We start from the raw sequence: 21,105 nt of genomic DNA on the forward strand, positions 1-21,105 counted from the left end.
ATACATATACTGCAGGCTAATATGGAAAATCTGGGTGAATCTCTTAAAATATTGTGATGTGTAAGTTGAACAGTTTCGGTAGGAATTCAAATATGCAGAATCTTTAGAATGTCCGGTCCTTATTGCAGTTGTCAGTTATGAAATTGTTTATATACTGAAGAGAAATCCTGAAACCCTATTGTGCGGTACACTGTGCTTTCACTTCACCTGCAAGGAAAGTTATTTTGTCTTAAATGGTTCTATCTTGGAGTGATTGTCCATATGTGCTTTTATATGGTGGTCATTAAAAATCAGATAATGATTTACAATACCTGGAGAGTTCACTGAAGCCTGGCTTACTTGTCCTGTTCAGCACCTAAGTACATGGAGCAAGGTTCAACTAATACCATCCAATTTCATTGCAATTGCCTGAAAGAGTTAAAACGCTGTTTTGATGATTTGCAATCCTGCAGCATTTTTTCCTTTCACTTATTTCTATTGGATTTAGGAGTTTTTCTAATCCTGTTTGAATTACATTCAACTTCTGCCATATGTATTCAAGGAGTCTTCATATGTCTGCTTGCCTTCTGTTTGTGCCTGTCACATTTGACTAGTCTTCCTCTGTTAGAGCTTCTCCCAAATGTTTTCTTTTCTTGCCATCTAATCTTGGTCAGATTCCATTTACAGATCCCACAAAATGTGATGTGCCTGCAGTCTGGATGAGAGCAATATCTCCATTTGCTGCCCCTTCAAACTGTATGCCCGTTGAAGGGAGTCCAAGTTGGAGACATTTCTGCTCAAAAAAGCCTTTTTTGGTGATGCATTTCAATAACCATATGCTTTAAAGGAGGTAAATTCTCTGCTAATCAGGAAACTATAAAACTTGTTTCTGTACATCCCAGGAAAAACAGTTTTTCAGCAGATGCTTTCCAGGTTAAAACAGGAAAAGTCACTATCTGACAGGAAAATCATGTTTATGTGATAAGACTCACTTCCACTGCTATGTATTGCATTAATAGAGGAGGTTTGAACGCTACCCTCTTCTCCGTAGGGGAACAGTCAGTTTTAGGAACAGTAAATCAGAGCAGATTCAGTTGGCTACAGTTTGCCTCCTTCACATTTTCAGTATTCTGATGGGTGATCTCAGCTACTCCATATGGTTAGACTGAATGCAGATGTTGTTTGATGGCTTCAGTGTTTCCTGCTAGGAATGGGAGTAATTCTTAGATGAACCGTTATGCCTCAGACACGGGAAAAAGCGTGTCAGACCTTTTATTTGCAAGCTGGACAGCCTACCAATGGCTGGTTCCACAGATAGGAAAGTCATTTTCCTCTTCTCCGATTAATTCCAAGAGTCCTACTTAGGGAAGGCCAAGTGCCAGCATAGGTAGGTGGTTTTGATACGAGGATCTTGGTCAATTAGAAGTTTCTGGACTCTGCCCCTCCTCCTTATGTGCTAAAGCAGAGCTGTGCTTATCCCAGTCTCAAGATGCCCCTGTTCACAGGGTTATACTGGTTGCTTCTGTTCCTCTGCTTCGTAGAAGATTCTTATCCATAGTAGGAGAAGTTCACATGAGATGAGTTTTTCTGGCAAAACACGCCATATTGAGGCTGATACTCTGTTAGGTCTTTCTGATCTGTTCCCGTTTCAGCAAACATTGGCTAAGAGTCTTGGTTAGGACATCTGACCTTTTCCTGCAGCAGTTAAGCTTCAGTTAATACCCACATTGTTCATCCCACCTTCCCTTAGTGAGCGACTCTCATTTTTTAAAGAACATTACAAAGTTGTTTCTACATGTTCCTCAGTGAGATCTGAATCTTCCATATGTCCAACCCTCTTGAGATTGAACCGCAGATGATCTGATCATGACTGAACCTTCATTTTTATCGAAATTCTCTTTTTTGGTAAATACCCTGGAAAATGTACTGAGGAATATAACAAAGCTTCGGTTGGTCTCTGTGAAGATGCCAATGCTTCTCTGCAGGAAACTGAGCGTATATTCTTATAGTCCTCTGTGATGTGTATAAGTATATGGACAGTCATTCAAAACAAATAAAAGGGGTTGCATCCCCTGTATTTCTTTGAAGTGTGAGGGAAAGATACTGTGGTCTGAAGAGACTGAACAAACACATAGTGCAGAGTAAGTGCACTGTATAAGTGCATAGTACATCTTTAAGTTGGTAAGTCGTTGCACGACACTTAAATGGTCAGTATTACTATGAAGATTCCTATCTGTGGCATCTTTGCCAGTGCAATCTGACAAGACAAGGAAAAACAGCATCAGAAGTTACCTTGTGGCTGCGCCTGAAGCTGTGGGTACCAAAGAGCAGACAGACCTCCTTCTGAGGAGTGAAGAAGGTATGACCAATAGGATACTAGCCGGCCTCTGCCTGTACTGAAATTCCCATTATCCTGAACAATATGTGCATTTGCCTTAGAAATTAACGTGGCTTGAAGTGCATTCAGCTGTATTTGAATGGACGTCAGCAGTCCAGCAATCACAAAGTCCTGACAATAGATCAAGAGATCAAAAAAAAGTTTAATTCGTTAAAAAGGACATGTGCAGCTTTCTACTTAATGAATACCATTATTCAGAGACTGACATGAGAGGGTTTTTGGTGTTTGGCGTAATGATAGTAAGCTATTCCATCATCCCCTAGAGATACTGACTGCCAGCACAGAGAGAGAGCTGCGAAAACCCTGGCATTCATTTTTTGAGCAAGGATGGTTTTGCATTCCTAATTAGATACATTCCAGACAATTTCAGTTTCATTTCAGTTTGCCTATAAGGAGCTTAATAAATCTGATGGTTGTTCAGACATATGGATGGTGTCACCACAGCAGCCCAGGCAAGGAAATAAAAGCATTCTATAGTCAACTATAGGAGCTTACATATACAGTGCCAAAGAACAATGTGTTGCTGATTACAGGGGATTTTAAGACTGAATCACGGAAAGAAATTGTTGATCAAAATATAATTGAGAAATGAGAAATGAACAAGGACAGTGATTCACAGGGGAGGATTTTCCAACATGAAAATAAAAGCAGAAGCTCTCCAGATCAATTCCTCAGGAAGCATTTCAAGCATGTAATTATGCAGAGAATGTTTTTAAAAATAGAGATTCTAGCTGTAAAATGCTGCCAAATACTGTTATTAATGCAGATTATCAGAAATGTCTTTCAAAGTTCAAGTTTTTCCCTAGGTACGTAAAACATTCATTCCAGTTTTACAGGTATAACGTGAATAACACTTGCTGGTTGATGAGCCGTAATGAAAATCCTCTGGAGCTGCAGGATGCCTCCCTTAAGATGCCTTCCATTGTAACACTTACAAGGATTCATTCATCCAGTGGTAGCTGTTTATTTGAAGTCATCAGATATCTGATCCAGAGGACTTAGCTGCACATGTTTCTTAGAGTTTGCATTCCTAATTCCTTCTTTTGACTCTTTCAGCATCTGTTTTTAGTTAAATTGAAGGGGCTTTGAGAGCTTGATTTTGCACAGGAGCATTTGGGGCATTATTTAGATAATAATCAGACTATTGCTATTATGAAAATAGATTGAGCTAGGTATTGGAATTTAAGACAAGAATTTTGCCATGTGGACTATATGAAAAAGTTGAAGAAAACAGGCTGACAGTTTTTGAAACAATAATTAAAGGCAGGGTAATGTTAAGACATGTGCTAGAACTTTTTAAAAATGGTGCTTCTGTTTGAAAGTGCAGTTTGCTGAAGAGTGTGAGACAGCTGGGTTGAAGTAACAGCTAATAATATTCCACTAACATATTAAACACAGTGGAGAGTGGTAATGACTTCAAATGAATAATAATTACCAATAGTTGAAGCAGTAATAAAGTCATCCTGACAGAAACACCAAGAAAAAGGGAAAAGAATTCAAGTCTAGGTTTCATGGAATTCTTTGTTTTTATTGGAGGGGTAAACAGGTGTGCTGCTATCAGTTTTCCGAAGAAGAAGAGGGCAAAATGCTCATATGCTGCATTCAGACTGCTTTTAGTAATCCATGTTCATGGAAGCAACAAATGAGGAACCTGCATTCCATAATTTTATGAGGTGGAAAAAAATTTTTTTTCAAGATTGCTGTTATTGTATGATATGATATTTCCTTTGTTTTGACACATTTGTTAAAAATTCTTTCTATTGGATGCGTATTCCATGTGTTACTTCTTTCAGAATTCTGGCATGGAGACTACCCATTCCCTCTTGAGTTTACTGTGTTAGGCTCTTTGAATATTTTTTTCTTTTGGAAGTTGTGCCTTTATTTCCATGTGTTTATTTCCATTAAGCAGGCTGTCTTTGTGCCATGTTCTGCACCCCCTTTTTTTTTTTTCCTCTGAGAATTGAGGCAAAGCATTCATTTTGTTTTTTTATCATACCTAGTTTCTTTTGTTTCATCTTGATCATTCTCATTTCATTCCTTACCATCTTTTTATTCCTTTAGCTAATCAATGTTTTACTGTGGGTTTTAATTTCCTTTGCAAAATCCAATTCAGTTTAGCTACACTTTCAGTTCTCTACAACCTAGCTGATGACCCTATGTAGTCTTATTTTTCAATGTTTTGGCTTTCTCAAAATGCCCCTAAGATGGGTTCCCTTTTTCTCCTTCCTTTTGTTAACAAATTGTGGATAGTTTTTCACTTCTGTTTTAAAGAAATGAAGAGTTCATCCATACTGAATTTGTTAGCTCTTCAGTCCACGTGATTTCTCTCAATGAGAGACATCACAGCAGATTTCTTTCTTGTATCCAGCCGAGTTGCAGGAACTTTCAGGGCATGGACTTCTCAGGAAGGTAGCAAACGGTGAAAGCCTTGTTATCATAGTGTTTCTCTTTCAGCTGTTAATAAGTGTCTATTTTAAATTGTACCTTTGCTTTAATTAATAACAGATTTATTCTACATGCAGCATTTTCTACGTGGTTTTACTTCCATAGCAGGGATGAGTTAGATCCTGTCAGCTCCAGGCAATGGCACATATGAATTGAACCTCTATTTAAAAGCTAGAGAAGACAAAACGAAACAGGGAAGCTATTAAGAAAAGGACATTTACTGCAGTCTTGCGTTTGTTTGCTTTTTCTAAGAGAGCCCTGGGACCTCATAGGGAGAAAAGACAAAGAAGAGTTCTTGTTGTCTAAAAAAACTTCATTATTTGTCTAAAATTTATGTCTGACGTTAACCCATTACAAATATGTCTCAAGTTGTTTGTTAAACAAATGTTTTCTCCTCATTTTTATATCCTACACCAAATGCACAAGAGGAAGAATTTCTGCAGCAGTACTTAGCAAGGTACTTGGACCTGCAACTCAGATAACCTTCTTGCCATTTCTGACCTAAGAAGGTCAGAGCTGACCTGTCCTTCCCTCAACTTCTTGTCAGCTCCCCTGGCTGAAAGCAGGAATTTCTGGTATATTTTTGTATGTGCTCCCTTACACACTAGGCTTCTGGTATAAACAATAGTAGTTGTCACATTGTTGTCTTTTTCTACCAGGAGAGGATTTTCCTTCCTTGTTATCTAAGAGCAAATATGCAGAACGCAGACTGTCCCATGCCCGGTGCCATTCTTGCTTATCTTATCAGTCCTGTCATTCAGTGATTGGTATGTCTAGATGAGATGTGACTGAAGGAGGATACAGTATCCGATGGCCTTTAAGAAGGAGCTCAGAAGTGGTGCCTGTCTTCTGTTGAGGACTGTTCTAATACAGAGACTTCAATCTAGCAAAGAGGGCTTCCTCAGCATTATTCAGCTTCTAAGGCGTGATCGATCTGTTGAGCTTGCCAGGGGGATTATTCTGATTAGTGAAAGATAGTATTTGTGGATATGTTTGAAGTCAGGGCCATTCCCCCCTCTCTCATACAATTATATACAGAGTCATGAAAGTGAACTCTCACAGTTACAGCCCATCCACTGCCCTCTTCAGCACATTGGTTAAATGCAGAGAAGAGGACTCCGTGAGTAAGCCTGAAGTTTCAGGTGCAGCTGTGTGGCCCCATTCCCAAACTTCACTCTCTTGTCTACCTCGTGCACTTCCTAAATATGCAAGCAGGCAGTTTCACAGACTCACAGAATCTGTATAAATGACCACCAACATTGCACTACCTTGTTTTGGGACTGGCTGCCAGAGTTTGAGCAACCATGAGTGACACATCTGCTTTGAGCATATTCAAACCATAAGGAGGTCTTCCATAGACTACAAGCCGTTGAGCTCTTGTCGTCATCATCATCTCCAGTGCTGATACAGACTTTTACAAATTCATTTTTCACTATCTACTTAAAATAGTGTTCCACTGCCCCAGAGTCCAGGTTAGAAGTATGTAGTGCAGAATTGACAATGTATTCACCTAAGAAAAGAAAGGGCTACTCACCTTTTCCATGTCTGTTTCATAAATTAATCTTGAATCCTTTCCTTATCTATTGGAAAGGAACTGAGACGGAATTGTGACAGTTACACTTTCTATGCTCTTGGAGGGAGTCTAAATATTAAGTGTATGCATAATTCCAAAAGGTACTCTGGAAAGCTGTCTAATTGCAGTGCACTGTAAATGCACATTGCAAGAGGGAATGGGACATGCATAGCACATTAAAAAAAAAAATAGGGACTACTGTTTTAAAACAATCAGTATGTTTCACAAATGAAAATAGCAAGCTCTTACTCCAGTTTGCAGGAAAAAAACTCACATACCCAGTATAAGAATAGCATGAGAGAAACCAGATATTGATAGCAATAACTGCAGAGTTGCATCTGAATGTTTTATGTCCTCTACAGTGTTTTGGGGAGTGTGTGCAACCAGTACATTACAACATCAGGATGTACTTCAGAATCATTAGGCTTAGTCATGGAAGACTTGTTAAGTCATTTGGTAGTGTGGATTGCATAATTGCTACAGTGCAGAATGCAGAAAAAAATGGAATTGCTGTGATGCAGGATTTTCTGCTGCTCTGTTCATTCTAGCTTTAGAGGTGTCCTGTGAGGGGGAATGAATTGTGGTCTTGTTTACTTTTCTATCTTGTATACATGCAGTCTGAGAAGTTCTTTTCTGAAAAGTCTTCCCTTCTCCTGCTGTCTAACTTTTTTAGTCCGCGCTCCTCTCCCCTAGAAGACAGGATGGATGCATAACTAGTAGATTATGACATAAGTGTAGTAGGTGATGTAACTTGATTAACTTACAGGGGAAGTGATTTTTATTCATAGTTTGGCACTGTTTTAAGTTTTGGGTTTTTTTTTTTTTGGTCCTGTTCATCCTAACCGGAAAAGACTTAATAATTAGGGATTCAGCAATTCCAGCACTTTGAGAGCTGAGAGCTCCGATCTCGTGTGTCTGGGATTTTCAACTAATCTTACAGAAAGAGCCTCTGAGAGCTGAATTTAATTTTCTGGTGTGTATGGTTGTTTGTTTGTTTTTTAAACCTCAAGACTTGCTTTTCATATTACAAAAGCAAAAAAAGGCAGACATATTTTCTCTCATTTTCCAATCAGTTTGGTATTATTTAAATTGCGAATTATGCTCTTGGTCTGGTTTGTGTTCAGCCTGCTCAACTATTGCCTGTTCATCTAAAAGCGAAATACATAGAACTATGTTTACTGTCAGCATTTTGTCCACTGAGTTTCACAGAAAATGGAGTAATATGTAGTTCCCAAATTGCTCTGTAATGTACAGTGAATTGACCAAGGCAATTAAAGTGGTAATTGTTGGATAAATTTAAGGCCAGACATACACCTGTTCCTTTTGCAGGTTTATCCCCTGAGTCACATAAAAAAGTGTTCCTGGGAAATGTTATGTTTGTGCTGCAGAAACCACAAAAGAGGTGACTTAAAAATGTTTAGTGCCACAATCAAATATGCACACTTGCAAGTAAAAGCCTCTGGCACTTTGTTTTCCCTGACATATAATTTGGCTCCTTGGCATCTCAAGTCAGGATCACCAACAGGTGTTGGAGATGCCATTATGGGGAAAACCATCTCCAAAGAGCAATTCTGCACGTGTTCAGTTTCATACCTTAATTCATCTACATGTGTTTTCTCAAAATGTCTCTATTCATGCCCCACAGTATACCTGGGGAGTCATCTCATATTGTAGAAATACTTATTTATATTTACATCTGTATTAGTATCATTAACGCAGTCATTATTATTATGACTCAGCCTTGCAGATGTCTTATCAAATACTCCATACTACAGCAGTTTGCATACGTTACAATTTAACATGCTATCATGTTTTTAAATGCTAATCTCTATTTAGTACCAGGTCAGTTTGTGTTCACAAATAAATGAAGTTGATTACTGTTTTCTGGCAAACAAATACATATATCATTTTGCCTGTATTTCATTTTTATGTACCATATAGCAAGCTCTGAAGGGTCTGATTTCCTGCCACTTTCATTAGTTTAAGACTTTTACTATAGCCAACAGATCAGGTGACCATTCTGCTTCTCTGTGTAGTGGTATCCTTATTTTTGTTGCTGAGTAGATAAGGCAAAAAGATGCTTAGCGATGTTTTCCTGAAAGTCACATCCTATCTTCTTCCTGAACATAGGGGCAAGTTGGTACCCTGAAGAAGGTCTGTAGTGTATGGAAGTGTTACAGTTGCCATAATGAGCAACTGTTCTGAAGAGTTGACGTACTTTCACAGAATTGTTAACACTTGGCTTTTTAGTAGAAAAATAGATTAAATTACTGATTTTAAAAAAGAAAAGGCGGTGCGTTCTCATACCAGGTTGGAGGAGGGAGACAGGAGAGCAAAAAGCTGATGCTTACCCTTTTTATCTCAGACATCAGAATGGAAGCCGAAGCACAGTTACATTGTTATTTCCCCCAAGGAGGGCGGCTCTTCTCCTCCCACATCTTCAGGTCCCCTTTCCTTAGACTATTGAGTGAGAGTCAGCAGGGTAGATAGAGAATGACAGATATTTTCGAACAGCAAAGAACAGAAGCTATCTGGCTTTTGTGCTTCTACACTACTGCCCCTTCAGACTACAGAGTTTTGACCTTGTGGCTCTTTGTACATCCTGCCCACTGCTGCCTCAGTGTGTCCGTGCTGCAGCCATTTGCACGGTTTTGCTGCTGCCGTTTGCGTGGTCTTGCTGCCTTCTGCTTTCACAAATGGAAAGGAACAATACTCTTGTTTGTGTTGCAGGAGGAAGTAAAAGTTGTATTTAGGTCCCCGTTATTTCATTCACTCACAAGGAGAAATTACACCCATCTAATTGGGTTTTGGTACTTTGAAAATTAGAATATAATATTGATTGTAAAAATGTCAGAAAATATTTTAAGCTCATTTTTCGTAAAAACAAAACAAAAAAAACCCCACCTTGAGTGGGAATAATGTTCACCTTCAGTCTTTTTCATCCTGGATTGTCTGTCTCATTCATTTTTGCTGGGAGCTTTTGGGTTTTAGATTCTGCGTTCTTTTACATATAAAGTGAACACTGGGCTAGGAAAGCAAACTCCTTCCCCCCTATTCTGCCAAATATCCAATCCCCAAATTTTCCTGGTTCTTCATAACAATTGCCAATTTCTTTGTCTTGTAAGTGAGGGGGTTGGACTTCTTGTTGTTGGGTTTGGTTTGGTTTTGTTTTGTTTGGCTTGGACTGCTGGCCTGAGATATTGGTGACGTGCTACATTAGGTCGTCCTATAGCGTAGGAGTTTGAAAAGCAGATGCTCCCTTCTGAGTAAGAATACATAGAATTTTCTTACTGTTTTATGTATATGTTGTCTTCATTCTTCTCTCAGGAATGGGCTCTTTTTCTAAATGGATGCGTTAGTGTATGAGAAAGCATTTGATGTTATCAGGATACACCTTGTCAGTGTTATCCGTATGGGTCTCATTGCAAAGATTTTCTTTCCTCTGAAAAGCAGTAGGTCACAAGCAGTGCTGCTTGGTTTTAGTCTGTCATTATTGTCTTGGTCCCTGCTGAGAGGTCAGAAAGAAGCATCTTCCTCCTCCGGGTCCAAAACTATAGTCCATGGGCTTTTTCCTCAAATTTTAGGAAAAGGTCATAGAAGGAATGTCTGGCCTTGACAGAATCTTGCTGAGACTCATCGCCAACATTTGCTTTTTCTGTTTATGTCATGTCCCCATCCTTACCTTTTCCTTACCCCATCTCTTCTTTCTATCTTCATTCTCCTCAGGAATCTTTCATCTATTCTCCTTCTCAGTCCCTTCGTTTGCCCTCGTTCTTTGATCTCATGTCCACTGATGCAATCCTTTCCCTTGCTTGTACTCACTGCCACTCCGGAGTTGTGCTCTATACAATCTAAGCATCCTTTATTGTGCCTTTACTATAAAAGTGTTCCACCCATACTTCTTCAGCTGTTGTCTTCCTTTCCTCATTAATTGTGTATTTTCCCAAAATGCTGCTTGGAATTTCTCTCCTTATCTTCCTCAGATGATTCCGACATGACCTCTAACTCTTCCATTATGCTGAAGTTTCTCAAAGCTTACGTTACTTTCTGTCTGTGCTCAGCCCCAGTCCTCCCCATCATCCGTAATGAACCAGCCATTTCCAGCACAACAGAACAGATAATTTTTGATAGATAAATGATGTCCATCCTTGGCTTCTGTGACTCTTTTCTGTCGTGAATTCATCTTTGGCATCTGTGGTTTAGCTGTCCTTGGGAAGATCTTAATCATCCCCTCATCCATCTTCCTCTGGCAGTTCCACAGGTAATCTGTGCCTTACTGCTGGATAATTTCACAAGCAAATTCATATTTAATAACCATCTCTTTGGCAATATCTAACAGAACTCATCTTGCACTTGCTTAATATTATCTCTAAACATCCCTAAAGCTACTGAATCTTCCTTTGAGTTTTCCCTCTTTTAAACATTCTTTTCCCAAGGGTATTATAGACTTCACAGCAATGACTGAATCACTGTTGTGTTAGGACCAACGCTTATCGTACTGGGTAGCACTGATTTGTTATATTGCCTCCACCTGAGTTCATCTGCCATTCATCTATTGTTTCCTGTCATTTAATTAGATTTCTAGATGGCCTTTGAGATCAGAACTGGCAACTTCCTCTGTGTTTATATAGCACCTAACAGAATAGTGTCTGGTTCAAGATTAAAACTTTCTAAAAACTATTGCAGTAAAATGTTTGCTCAGAACAGACATTTTTATTGTGTATGGTGACTGAAGAACTGCATGTTTCCATTATGTTTTGGTCTCTCATTTTGTTACTGGTGAGCCTTTCTGGTTCTCTGGAGTAAGGGTGAGAGTGTCTTTTGTACATTTTTGGGCTCCCTAGAGAGCCTTTATTTATACTTTATGATGAACAATAATTTCATGTGACAAGCTGCTTACATAAAATTACCGTAAAGAGTAACACAGATCTACTGTAAACAAATCAGTGAGCAAATTCAATTTTTATTCAGATTAGCATGTGCTGTTTCTTTTGTGATGGAATGGCTGTCAGTTAAGTCTTTCATAAATACAGTTGTCTTATGTAAGTAAGGTTAATCAGCTTATTCTAAATACAGCTGGCATTATTGTGTGTTTTTTTTCTTTTATATATTATTGTTAAAACAGTAATGGAGAATTGATGCAGTCACACTGGGGCAAACTTGAGGGACACAGCAATATAGTGTGCAAAATCTTTATCATATCTGTAAAAGCAAGCTGCTTGCTAAATTGTTTACAAATAGTAGACTATGAAAGAACACTTCCTTCATTATTGTGTTTATCCATGATAGGTTAGAGTCAGCACTTGACTGTATGACCCTTCTTCTTCTTCTTCTTCTTCTTTCTCCAGTTAAAAAATGTTATTTTCTCAAATCTGCCTTAAGTTTCTAGTTTGTAAAGTGTCAGCTAATGAGAAATGTTGTCTTATTAAAAAAAAAAAAAAAAGTTTTTATATGGACAGAAGTACTGAAATTATATCTGATACGCTGATACAGGGACCAGTGGTGAAAGTGTCAGCTGCATACTGTATCTGTTGCAATATAAATTTGGAATTGGCAATTCTGGCATATGTGCGTTGTACTCTGCCCAAGCTATACAGCCTTAGGCATCATGCAAGGCTCTGAATTTAAGTGCTTTTCAGCAGCAGCTTGCTACGTGACTTGCCATCAAGTCTTTTATTGCTGAGTTTCCTGGATCAGACAGTGAAGCCAATATGCTTTGTATAGAAGTGGATGGCATGAACAGTTTTGACTTGCATACTACTGTAAAATTCAATACTTGCTAGTTTAGGGATGAAATTATATTGCAAGTATGTTGAATATGTTTATGTATTTAATTGTTCAAAAAATTACCCCTCTCTTTCAAGAAAGTAGAACTTTCCAGAATAGTTTAGTAGCTCTAGTTTAGTAACTTATTGGAAACTTAGTACAATTGCAGTATAGTTTCTGGAACGTTAAAATCTTTGCTGAAGACTATTTCTTATGACAAGGAAAAGCAATGTGTATTCCTTCCTTGCCATTTGGTGCTTACTGCCTAATGTAAATTATATTCCCAGAGAAATGGAATGAATATTATTCTGTTAAAAGCAAAGGACTGAATTTCTGGAAATAAGACTGGGAGACACTGCAAAAGTGTTACAAATCACAGATATTTTATTGAAATATGCGTCTTGCCACCTGCTTCACTGGAGTCTGAGAAGCGTAAACCTGGAATTGAAAACTGTGGTCTCTCCATAGGGTTAATAGCTCAGGCTGTGATTCTGATTCTGAATCAGCTAATGCTAGTTCTGGCTCAGAGATCTTCATTGTTCAGTGTAAACCTGGCCATAGATTCCTTTTACTGATTGTAAATGTTGGCACAATCCTTGGCCTTGCTGAAATTTCTCAATTACGGCCATTATTTTCACTGTGCAATCATTCGGCTGCTGGGATAGACTCTTTTTAGTGTGAAGCAGAAACACACGATGAGGTGCATTACAGATGTATTCAGTATTCTACTAAGCTGCAATCATATTTCAAAAATATAATAGTAATTAGCTATGTGCTAGATTATGATCTCAGTTATGCTAGTACAGGAATTGAATAGCAGTATTATAGTCTGTGTCATTTGCTGTTTAGACATTGGTGTAACAGTGTAGGATCAAGTCTCAGTTGATGCATATCCTTGTTGACACAGCAACGTGACAGTTGAAAAAGATTTAGGGTTTTTTTGACCCTGAATAGTTCTTTTGGTTTACTTTTTAAATTCCTTAGTTTTTAGCATAGGCTTATTTAATTTTAGTTTTTGCAGTTAATGACACCTTCCTGCTTTTTTCATGTTGGTTGCCAACTTGAAGCACCGTATAATTTTCTTGAAAGCGTACTCACCGAGTTGGAATGCACAGCTGTTGAAGGTAGGTAAGCATACATGTAAGGAGGCATAGTAATAGCAAGGAATCGGATTCAGAAGAACCAGAAACTCTGAAAGGAAATTCTTTGGAGAATTAAAAAAAAAAAATCCTCCACTGAACTTGATAACTGGAAGACTGTATTTTTAAGTACTGCTTACCTGAAAAGATTCTTCGGAGGTTGACAAACCAGATACTACCTAATTATCTGAGAACCTCTGGGACTTACAACCCTGTTCTTAAAAAGAGAGGAGAGAGACGCTTCATTATTTTGAGTATTAACAAAGTCAGTATTTATTGATATTGAAGTGAAGTGTGTTGCAGCAAGGGAGTACTGTGCAACGTCTAGGGTATGGATTACATTGAAATTGCATCTTTAAAGCACCATTGCTTTGATGTAACTAAACTATTAGTTTTTGAGGCCCTCTTGCTGCTCACTATGGCAAGTACTTCAGTTATTAGCAAATTAGAGCAGTAACATTAACATAAAATCAGTCTGTTAGTCCAAATACTCTGTTATCCTGGTCTCCAAGTAGTAGCCTGCATAAAAGGGTTACAGAAAAGATCAAAAAACGCAAATTATTCAACAAGTTGCACAGAATTCTGTCTGAAAGGAAAGAGTCCTTCCTTTCTCATAGAAATGGTCCAGCATAAAATGGTGCATGAGAAGTGATTATTTCGTGCCATTCTGTTAGCTCAGGAACTACAAGTATCCTGAAAGGTGTTGTAGTATTAAATTTACCTGTAAAAACAATAACTGTTTTTGCGTTATGACACAGTAAAGCATATCCGTATGGTGTACTGAGAATAAAAAGCTGCCCTTAACTATCTAGAGTGAGGTAGTGGCAGCTTGGGGAAGGTTGTGTGTCCCTGGAAATGGCTTTGCCAACAGACGGCTGCCCTAGAGAGCCTCCTTGCACCAGAGCAGCTGCACGGCCCTCGTTCCAGCATCTGCTCTTCTCCACGTAAGCAGCTTTCCTCCACTGGGATCGTTGCCAGCATAGGTGGGGGAAGTGATTCTTCACTGTACATATTAGTTACTTGTGTTTTAAGGTTGTGAGGAGGTTGAGGAAAAATGATCACCCTCTTGTCAAATTTAGATCAGTTAGAGCCATGTGCTGATTGGGATTGACCACAGTAATCAGTGTCTGAGCCAGCTGGATAACAGACATCTGTTGTTCTTCCACCTGTATTTATTGTATTAATCACAGTGCTGCTCACCCTGGGGAGTTTGCCTTCTCCATGTGTAATTTTCTCAGTGAGGATATCAGTTAAGCAGATGACAGACAACTCTACCTTCTTTATATTCGTGGCTGATTTGCTATCAGAATAGGGATCAGTCTTTTGCCATAGCATGAAAGCAGTTTGGCACCCCGGCAGAATATGTCACCGACATCTATGAGCTTTGCAGACCCCACAGGCTTGTTCTGCCACATACACTCTGGAAACTTTTCTGGGTTTGTGAAAGTTTGATTCCAGATTCGCAAACACAGGATTTGTGAAAAACGAATGTGAAGTGTAATTAGTTTTCAGCAAATACAGAACAGACTTGAAGAATTGTTTTCTATTTCAGTTATGAAAAGCTAAACACAAAAAAGTAACAAGCTTTTCCATGTGGAAGCACAATTTTGTGTTTGATGCGTTGTCAGATCTCACTAACGCCCTGGCTGTGTTTGAATACTCAGCTCGGTCTGACTGCTCACTGGCCAACAAATGACACAGGCTTGTTGTCTTGGTAAGTGAAGCTGGAAGTAGAGCTTACCCAGATTTTAAGCAGGGCAGAGCACCACCAGAGCAAATTGTGATTTTACTTGCTTGTGTTGGGAGTTGCACTTCCAGACAGTGGATTAACTGCTTATTTCTGAAGTGGAGCCAGTACCTTGTGGAGATAGGACCTGAGATTCTGTCTGCTTAAAATTTAGGCCTGTCTGCTTAAAATTTAGGCTACCCTTTTCCCTTTGCTATTCCACTCTGTTAATAATGTTCGCCTTCCATCTTACAGCTTCTGCTATCTCAGGTTGGACTGCTTGATCTACTCTTACTGTTTATAGAAAACTCACAGATCAGAAAGTAGATGACTCTGGCTGCCTTCTAACTGCAGAAAGGATCTGAACGAAAGAATTCATTTTTCCCTGAATGAAAAGATCATCCTATCCAATAGTGTTGCTGCTGTGGTTTTTGTTGTGTATGAAATTGTGCCATGCGTTTGTAGAATGGAATAGCTTTCCAATTCATAGGCCTGGTCTCTGACTAGAAAATTATTATATGTTTTTGGACTGGTGGAATTAAATCCAGATTAAATTTTAGACTGCATTCATCAATAAAAACAATTGTTTTCTTCTGCTATTTTGCATTCCAGAAAACTCAGTAGCAAGTATTAGCTACAGTCTGGAAATTTAGAAATGGAATGATTCTCTCGTACACAGTCTGTAAGATTGCCGGATAGGTCAGAGTTTCGGCAACTGGTTTTTACCTGGCCTAATTGGGTTTTAGGCTGTAATACATCTCCTGTTCCTTTTCTGTTTATTCTTGGATATTTTGATGAGCTAAGAGATTTACCTACTGCCTAGAAAAAAACATCGAGAGCATTATTAATTTCCAAAAATATCATGCTCCGCCTATGGAAAATAAATGAAATTCCTGTCAGGGCCTCTTTGACAACCAATATAAATAGCTTACTGTGAAGATGCAGTGTGGTGTCTCTGGAAGAATTACAGTGCTGCATCACAGAATAGCTGTGCGTTGCCCTATGTCACATGAGTATTGTATGTTTGTATCCTTTTCATTTCTTTTCCTTTCCCTTTCTTTTTTTGTATTCCTTTTCCATTCTCTCTTCTGTTACCTTTCTTACAGTTCGTCTTGTGTTATTTATATGTAGATTTTCTTTTGATCCCTGATACTAAGGTAGTATAAGAACTGTCTTGTCTAAAACATGAAAACTGGAATTCCCACATGGTGCCATCCTGTTTGGAAAGGGTAACTATTGTATGAATTCTGATTTTTATCCCAGCTAAAATAATCGAATAATGTGGTCTAAATACTTCTATTTAGAGATATGAAACTATGTGTTAAATGGAATTAAAGAGAAAAAATACAGTAATACAATTCAAAAATCTCATATTAGGAGTAGGGACATAGACACTGAAAGCGAGCTTGGAATATGAACGTAGGCAGTTAGAACATGGATGTTGCAGTTCAAAGTTTTAATCTACCTTTCATCCACCTAAATCTCATCTCCAGATTTAAATTCAGAACTCTCTGCCATGCCTTGCCATACAAGATAAGTGGTGTGCTGGACAAACCTGAATAAAACAGTCCACAGTCACAGTACTGGCTGGATATACAATTTAAGATAATTGGTATTTTAATGAAAATACTCTCATCCTACATGAACAATTTTCTTATAAGGAAAGTAGCCTTTAGCCTTTTCTTTCAAAAACTAAATCATGATTGCTCTTTCTGAAAAGCAACCAAACCAAAAACCCACCACCAACAAAGTGGTTGATAGAAGAGAAGCCACCATTTCTGATTGTCATCCGATGCCTGGAGAACCCATGCTGTTGTGAGATTTCTCAATTTATTGCCCTGATTAAAAAATTTTTTGAAAAAAATACAGAAGCAATCACTTAATGTGATTTTTTGGATTCCATTTTGGAAAACCATGTAGTACAGTGTTTTGGGGTGAGAGCACTCCCCACCCATCCTCTTGAAGCTCTGGTACTATGGGTGAGGGACACGAGCACCTATCACTCTAACTTGAGCCTGTCTAGGGAGAGAGAAGATTGCAATTCAGGCACTAAACGTTTCCTCATGTCCTTGAGCAGGTACTAGAATTTGGGTTTTCTCTCCTCCCAGATGACTGCTGTAGTTATTAAACTACTTGCTCTTTTTCTGGGCCAGCAAAATTGTTTTTAACACGTTTGTCCTGTTCTGTCAAAGGCATTTCTGAGTATGCACAGGAGGAGAATCATTGCGCCTAGCTAACGTTTTGGTTTAAAAAGTGAGACATCCAGGATAGAGTCCCAGCTGAGTAGGGGATTTTAGGAACTCAATTTAGGCATCTAAATTCTGCTTATATTTTGCATAAGGAACCTTGGTCTTTTTGGATTTGGCCCTAAGCCTTTAATAATAGTTCCAGCACAACAGAATTGCATCTCTCAAAGTTGCAGCTTCCCTGAGGACATGATAGTGTTTTACAGTATAAGGTGATGAAAGCTGTACAATAATGTTAAAAAGAAGAAAATGTATCTGTGTCCTTGTATAAATCTTCTGATTGTACTAGGAGAAATAGCTTTAAGGGATGGATGTTTCTTATCTTCTTCTGAGCCTAAGCTTCCTATGCTTATAATGAAGTTGCGAGGGGTAAGACAAGCCTACTTTAAAAGCATGCTAAATGTCACTTTGGTGCTAAAAATGTGTTTTGGAGCAAAATATATACTTTTCATGAGAAGCCATCATGTATTTTTTTACTGTACTGTTACACAGAATAGCTGCCAACTAATTAGTTGAAAAAAATGTGCTTTATGGAAAATATAAGGAAAGCAAATTGACGTTTCATGGGAATTTAATGTATTTTTTAACCTCTGAGCGCACCACTGGACTGCGGGCCATTGTGAACTTATATGTGTAGATGTTATGGGCTACATCTTTCGCTTATACAAATTTAACAGCTACGTTAAAATCAGTAGACTGAGGCAGTTATGCTACCTGAAGGTCTGGCTCTTGAACTTTGTATGACAGAGAAATGGGAGCTTGTCAATAAAATATTTTTTACAGAGGGGAAAATAGATAAAAAGCATTCCACCTTTGTTAGCAGCAGCCCTCACCCACCCGTCCCACTCAAACTATATTCTGTCTCCATGTGGTCTCATGTGTCACAGTTCATTGAGCATTTGTGACTAGTTATTTCCTGTCTTTTAACTTTTAGGTCTTTTTTACCCTTTTCGATGCATTTGGAATTGTATTTCTTGAGAAAGTAAGCTTTCTCCTCTTTTCTTTTAAACCTTAAATTTTAAATTCTCTCAGATTCATCCAGATCTTCACACCTGATTTTTTCTCTGCTTCTTATGTTTTCTCTATCCAAATTTTCACTGCATATCAAAGTAGTACACTAAAAATCTGTTAAGGTTTTAGAAACGAGCACTCAAAAGTTAGTAAATACCACAGTTGAGGTTTTCTGCAAACTTAATGCATTGTCTCTGTAATGTGTCGTTCTACAATCCCTAGTGTATGCTTAGCAAGCAGGAGTGTTTTTTCACAGTATCTCAGCTTCGTTCACAGGCTTAGTATTAGGTTAGACACGTGTTTGGTCTGTGTAATTTACAGTAGTAAATCTTTTTGCATTCCATTAGGTTAGTATGCTTTACTCTCTGTGTCAGTAACATGTATGGGCATATATGTTAATATGCTGGTATTTCCATGAAAGAAAAAAAAAAAGTTTAAACATAATGAGTAGAACATCAGTATTTTTGTGTGGGAGGAATGTTAAGAGTTTTGGATGACTGAACTGGTTCTGAAAAGTGGTTCTGATCCACATAAAGCATATAAACTCTCCTGGGTCAATCAGAATGTCATTTATGCGATTTAATCTTTCTATTTTCAAAACTGAGTTTCCTGTATCAGGAAATCCTGAATCAGTAGCTAGATTATGTAAAGCATTGCAATTCCCATTCTAGACTTTCAAGCAATAATAACCTCTAAACGAAATTAACAGTATGCTGCAATAATGAAAAACATGTGTAATGGTTATTGGTTTTGCATCTATCTGTCAGGACTTACACTAATTAGAATTAAGGTGTAATTCCTGTATAGCTCTAATTTGTATTTAAATTTACAGTCCTTGTAAAGGAGAGCATATTCCTATTCCAAAAGCATGTATTTCATAGTAATCTGTGCCTAACAAGCTATCTGTGTATTTTAAATTACTGGTTGGAACCAGTGTTTACACATTGAATCATGTATGAAATTTGCCTCTATTCCCTTCATGTCCAGTTCCAGTTCACTAGTTCAAATACAGTAGTACTATTGATAACTTTAGGTAATTCCTGTTTGTTCATTTGTGTAACTTGTTCTTAAAAACATTCAGAGCTGGAGACTCCCCAGTATCTTCAAGCCATCTGTTCCACTCCTTCCTTGCTTTTAGAAGGTTATTCCTAAAATCCACCCAGTGCGTCTCCCTTGTTGCAGGTAAAGGCACGTCTTGTCCTCTGTCGAGGACAAGGGGAAGAGATTTTTCCTTCTTTGCAAAATTTCTTTTCTTTTGTACTTAAAGAGCGTGTTTTTGGTTTTTATTTTTGTTTTTTTTTCCAGTCATGCTCATTCTTGTTGCTCTCCTTTCCTCCAGCTGGTTCACCTCCCCTTTGAAGTGTGGTGCCCAACACCAGGTGCAGTACAGCTGCAGTCCTTCGAGTGGAAGCCTCAGCTCTGAGTAGAGTAGAAGGCTGATTTCATACCATTTACTGACTGTACTCTTGCTAGTGTGTAACACACTGGTTGCTGTTATGTTCAAGAATGTCACATTGTTTCTTCCTGTTTAGCCTGTGATCCTCTCTAACTCCCAGCTGCTTTTCTGTAGAGCTCCTGCTTAGCCGCTTCGTCCCTTTCTCTTATGATGTGCACAGTTGATTTTTCCTGCCTAGATAATCAGTGCTTTGCATTTCTGTTGTGTTGTCTTCCTTTCTTTTTCAGTCTATTTGTCATGATTATGTTACATTCTAACACTGTCTTCATAACCACAACCTCTCTTAGTTTGGTATCGTATACAGATTGAGTAAACCCACTCTATTCCATCATACAAAGGTTCTACGCAATATTGAATATTACTGGACCCAGTGCAGGTGCCTGTTGATTTCTACTTGATAAATCCTGTCATTTTGACAGAGAACCGTTGGTAACTTTTCTGAGTATAATTTGCCAACCAGTTATGTTACAGATACTATCATAGTTTCATCTAGAACATCTTTCTCTAGCTTACATATAAGAAGATCATGTGAAACAATATTAAAAGCTTTTTTAGATGAAGGTACAAAACTTTGTGCTTCTCTGTCCACAAAGGTGCGTTACTTTGTCATAGAAGTAAATTAGATTGTTTTGCTGTCGTTTGTTCTTGATAACTCCATGTTCGCTGTTATTCATCTACTTGTTTTCTTTCAAGTTTTCTTTTCTTTTAGCAGCAAATGTCATTAAAAGCACATTGTGTATTTTGTCGGTATACAGATGAGCACTGATGGAGAGGCTGCTTAATGTGGCTCACGTTCTGTTTTCACTGGCTAGCTCAGGCTGTCAAAGATGGCTGCCATAGCATATTGTGAAAAAATACACAAAGGGGAAATATTAATAAGAATAAATTCCTCAAACTGATGTGTTAAAGAGAGGGGAAGCATCCTTGCTGCATTATGTTTCATAAAATTTTAAGGCTTGAAAGGTTCCCAGATTAAACAACTAATGATTGCATGTACAAAACTGAGTATTTTTCATGTACAATGTATTAGTAGTGAGAGTCACTGTACATACAACTAAACAGCTGTCATATTATTCTCTTTAGCACTTAAAGTTTTAACAAAACTAGGTAATAAATAATCTCATATGGGAATAACTTAAGTGAGAATACTTAAAATTCTTTGAGAGGTGGTTTTTGTTTTGTAATTCCACTTGAGAAACCTCCTTCAGTAATAAAGGCTATCAGCCTCTTAAATCAGAGTCAGGTTATTGATTTGTGACATGAAGGCTGGTTTGCACAATGATGTGCTTAATGGATTATTTAGTTCCACCTCAACTGGCAGCTGACTTGGAGCACTCAGTTAACAGTCGCTGGTTACCGAATGATG

The 21,105-nt window shown here is 38.2% G+C and overlaps 1 protein-coding gene across 1 annotated transcript in view; it reads left to right on the forward strand.

Annotated features, from left to right (window-relative positions):
• CTNNA3 (catenin alpha 3) overlaps positions 1-21,105 on the forward strand; it is a 586,211-nt gene that overhangs the window by 486,679 nt on the left and 78,427 nt on the right. The window lies entirely within an intron of this gene.

Source organism: Apteryx mantelli, chromosome 7, assembly GCF_036417845.1.
Source record: "Apteryx mantelli isolate bAptMan1 chromosome 7, bAptMan1.hap1, whole genome shotgun sequence".
NCBI classification, from domain to species: Eukaryota; Metazoa; Chordata; class Aves; order Apterygiformes; family Apterygidae; genus Apteryx; species Apteryx mantelli.